The sequence below is a fragment of the Rhincodon typus genome, chromosome 12, assembly GCF_021869965.1.
Source record: "Rhincodon typus isolate 14 chromosome 12, sRhiTyp1.1, whole genome shotgun sequence".
Classification (NCBI taxonomy): Eukaryota; Metazoa; Chordata; class Chondrichthyes; order Orectolobiformes; family Rhincodontidae; genus Rhincodon; species Rhincodon typus.
In genome coordinates this window covers 65480338-65484625 of record NC_063343.1, presented here as the reverse complement: position 1 = coordinate 65484625, position 4288 = coordinate 65480338, and the positions used below count along the sequence as shown (strand labels likewise).

Genomic DNA, 4288 nt, shown 5'->3' with positions numbered 1-4288 from the left:
CTGAGGGAGTGTTGCACTGTTGTGGGGGAGTCAGTGCTGAGGGAGCGCCGCACTGTTGGGGTTCAGTACTGAGGGACCACCGCACTGTCGGGAGGGGTTAGTGCTGAGGGAGTGCCACACTGTCACAGGGTCAGTACTGAGTGAGTGCCGCACTTTCAGAGGGTCAGTGCTGAGGGAGCGCTGCACTGTCAGAGGGTCAGTTCTGAGGGAGTGCTGCACTGTCAGAGGGTCAGTACTGAGGGAGTGCTGCACTGTCAGAGGGTCAGTACTGAGGGAGTGCTGCATTGTCGGAGGGTCACTGCTGAGGGAGTGCTGACTGTTGTGGGGAGTCAGTGCTGAGGGAGAGCTGCAATCTCAGAGCGTCAGTGCTGAAGGAGTACCACACAGTCAGAGGGTCAGTACAGAGGGAGCACTGCACTGTCGGAGGATCAGTGCTGAAGGAGTGTTGCACTGTTGTGGGGGAGTCAGTGCTGCACTGTCAGAGGGTCAGGGCTGAGGGAGCGCTGCACTGTCGGAGGGTCACTGCTGAGGGAGTGCTGACTGTTGTGGGGAGTCAGTGCTGAGGGAGAGCTGCAATCTCAGAGGGTCAGTACTGAGGGAGTGCCACACAGTCAGAGGGTCAGTGCTGAGGGAGTGCTGCACTGTCAGAGGATCAGTGCTGAGGGATGCGGCATTGTTGGAGGGGACTGAGCGACCTCTTCACCTGCCAATATCCTGGGTCAAAAGCTGACCCTCAACCAGCAATATTGATAAAAACAGATTATCTGATTGCCTCAGTGCTGTTTGTGGGAGGTATCTACAGTGCTGTAACATTAAGGTGTGAATGGTGGTGGACAATGAAAGAAATAAGAGGAAATTGAAGTTCTAAAAATATCCCCATTCTCAGTCATGGTGGGGCCCAGCGCATTGGTGCAAAAGACAAGACTGCAGCATATAGAACAATCTTCAGCCAGAAGTACTGAGTGGATGATCCACCTCTGTATGTGCTCGACTCTGTATCCCCTGCCTCACAGATGCCAATCTCCAGCCAATTTGATTCACTCCACGTGATATCGAAAGGACAGTGCAAAGCCTATGGGCCCTGAAAACTTTCCAGCATTAGCACTGAGGATTTGTACTCCAGAACTTGCACTCCCTCAGCCAATCTCTTTGAGTACACTGTAACACTGGCATCTAACCAACAATGTGGAAAATTGCCCCAGTTTGTCCTGCTCACGAGAAGCAGGATCAATCCATCTTGGACTATTCCTGCCCCATCACCTCACAAGAAATGAGTTGGAAGGGGTCTTTGTCAGTGTCAAAGAAACAGTGCCTCCACAGTAAGACCAGGAAAGAGCATCCAGGAATATTTTTTATTCATTCATGGGATGAGAACGTCACTGGCCAGGCAGTATTTATTGCCCAGAGGGCAACGTCAGAGTCAACTACATTGCTGTGGGCCTGGAGTCACATGTGGGCCAGACCAGGTAAGGATGGCAGTTTCCTTCCCTAAAGCTCATTAGTGAACCAGATGGGTTTTTCCCAACAATCAACAATGGATTCATGGTCATCATTAAATTCTCAAATCCACGTTTTTTTTATTGAATTCATATTCTATCATCTGCCATGGCAGGATACGAACCCAGGTTCCCTAAACATTCTCGGTATCTCTGGATGAAACTCCAGCGATAATACCACTGGGAACTGCCTCTTTTCTCAAACCCTGCTGGAGGAAGCCACATCAAATACTGACCAGAGATTCCGTATCCATGTGATCAGTGAGAGGGACCTCCAGCTTTCTATCAGTTTCTCTCTTGGGCAAGGTACAGAACAGTGATTCAGACAGAATCAAAAAAACAGAAAGTGCTGGAGAAACTCAGCAGGTCTGGCAGCACCTGTAGGGAGAGAAACACAGTCAACGTTTCAGGTCCAGTGACCCTTCTTCAGAACTGAGTGTAGTTAGCAAAGGTGATTCAGACAGAGTCTTCAATGTGAAAGCCACATTTTGGAAAATTTGCTGAATTGACGGAAAGGATCAGGACAATTTAACCACCGAACTGTAAATGCTTGCGTCCCGTAATACGCATGTTGTTGGCACACCTTGGGGGTGAGGGGGGACTTAACAGTCCTTTCACCTGGTTGGGGCCTTGCTGTGTAACACTCCCCACCTGTGATCAGGTCGATACTGTTTGAATCCACCAGCTGATGGTTAGTGAAAGGTCTTCAGGTTAAACTCAATCTTCTTTAGGCAGAGGGTCATCAGCCAGAAAGTTTCATTTACACCACAGAATACTATTTCTCAAGTAACTGATGCCTGAACACAATGAAAACTAGTAAACAAAAACAGAATTTGTTGGAAAAAAGCTCAGCAGGTCTGGCAGCATCTGTAAAGAAAAAAATCAGAGGTTAATGTTTTGGGTCTAGTGACCCACCGCTCTGAGGAAGGGTCACCGGACCTGAAACGTTATCTCTGATTTTTTCTTTACAGATGCTGCCACTCCTGCTGAGCTTTTTTCCAACAAATTCTGTTTTTGTTCCTGATTTACAGCATCTGCAGTTCTTCAGGTTTCTATTTTGAAAACTGTTAAACATTTCATTACAGATCACAGCCAATTTCAGCGATTTGACGATGATTAAACTTTAGCTCCTGTACAAAACGAAGTTCAGAAGGTGCGTCACTGGACCCATACCTTAACTCTGCTTTCTCTCTCCCCAGATGCTGCCAGACCTGTTGAGTTTTTCCAGCAATTTCTAACGTTCGCAACTATTAGCTGCATTCTTCAAAGCGCTCCAGGAATTGATTATTCTTAAATACAACAGAAAATAGCTTTATGGTAGAAATACCTAAAGTGAAAGTAGAAAGGGCCGCCAACTGCACTTGGACAAAGCGAAGGAGTAAACAAACATGGGGCAATTTCCAACGCATATTGCGACGGGATTTTCCGTCCGAAAGCAATGCTTTTGGCGAATAATTTCGTTAAACCGAAGCCAGCAGAATATTTCCACCCTCCGCTTTAAAAGAACACCAAACCATCGAGTCCTTTGTTTCACGGTCTGTCCTGGCTCCCTTTACAGAGAGGGACCTGAACCTTAGTCTTTTGGGGTTTTTTTTGTTTTGGTTAAATTAACCCGGGGGCTGGTTTGGGGGGAGGCAGGTGAAGGGGACACAGCCTCTGCGGTTCTGCCAGGGACACATACCTGGCCTGTAGAAAGGAGTCACATTGTACTTACACAGATAGATTCCAATTTCAGTGCCGCTCGCTGCGTGTCTGATCCTCCAGCTTGCTCTGGCCTGTCTTACCACGAGCACGCAGCATTTCAGGGTTAAAGCTTACGTTTCACGGACACTTTTTCCAGTGGAAAGCGTCTTTCCGACTTCACATACCCCCACCCCCGCCCCCGCCTCGCACCCCGCATCCCACCTCTCTCTCAAAGGAAACTACAATGGAAACTGCGAACAAAAAATAACATCACAGAGTTTTTATTTGCAGTCCCACCAGTTTTATCGATGCATTTGGAAACGAATCTACAACCAAATTAAAATGTAAATTTTAATAAGGTCTTTCAAATATCCTGATTGAACTGATGGCCAACGGGGGCATGAAAGATTATCAGCGTTATGCATGAATGTACAGCTGAGGTTAAAATCAGACTAGTCATGATTGCCAGAACAAGGTTGAAGGGCCGAGTGGTCTACTGAAAACAAAAAGTGTTGGCGATCACAGCAGTTCACGCAGCATCCATGGAGAGGGAGCAAGCTAATGTTTCGAGTTTTCTGGAGAAGGGTCCCGACCCGAAACGTCAACTTTCCTGACCCGCTGTGTTCCTTCAGCTCCACACTGTGTTATCTCTGACTCCAGCATCTGCAGTTCTTACTATCTCCGAATGTTGCGAGTCTAGATGACTCTTCATCAGAGCTGACTTGAAGTGTGGAGGGGGCAGCATTTATGCAATAGCGAGGGGTTGGGGAGGAGTGCTGGAGGAGAAAGGGTGTTGATAGAGCAGATTAAGTGATCAGGATGTGAGAATGGCGGAACAGTGGTGTGTCCAACTGCCAGATGGACAGAACAGACTCCCATTGGAGGTGGGAGGACATGGTGGCAGAGAATGTAACAAGGAGAGCTAAAAGAAAGGGAAGGAATAGGAGTTAGTTCACAATCTGAAGATGTTGAACTCAATATTAAGTCCAGAAGGTTATAAAGTGCATATCCCCCTCCACACTTCATGTCAGCTCTGATGAGGCATCATAGATCTGTATGGCATGGAAACAGGCCCTTTGGACCAACTCATCCATGCTGACCAAATATCC

The 4288-nt window shown here is 47.5% G+C and overlaps 1 long non-coding RNA gene across 1 annotated transcript in view; it reads right to left on the bottom strand.

Moving 5' to 3' along the window:
* LOC125484520 overlaps nucleotides 1–3384 on the bottom strand; it is a 28562-nt gene extending 25178 nt beyond the window's left edge. The window contains exon 1 of the long non-coding RNA XR_007263343.1: nucleotides 3211–3384. This is a non-coding gene — a long non-coding RNA (uncharacterized LOC125484520). The remainder of the gene's footprint in view (nucleotides 1–3210) is intronic.
* Nucleotides 3385–4288: the final 904 nt, after the last annotated feature.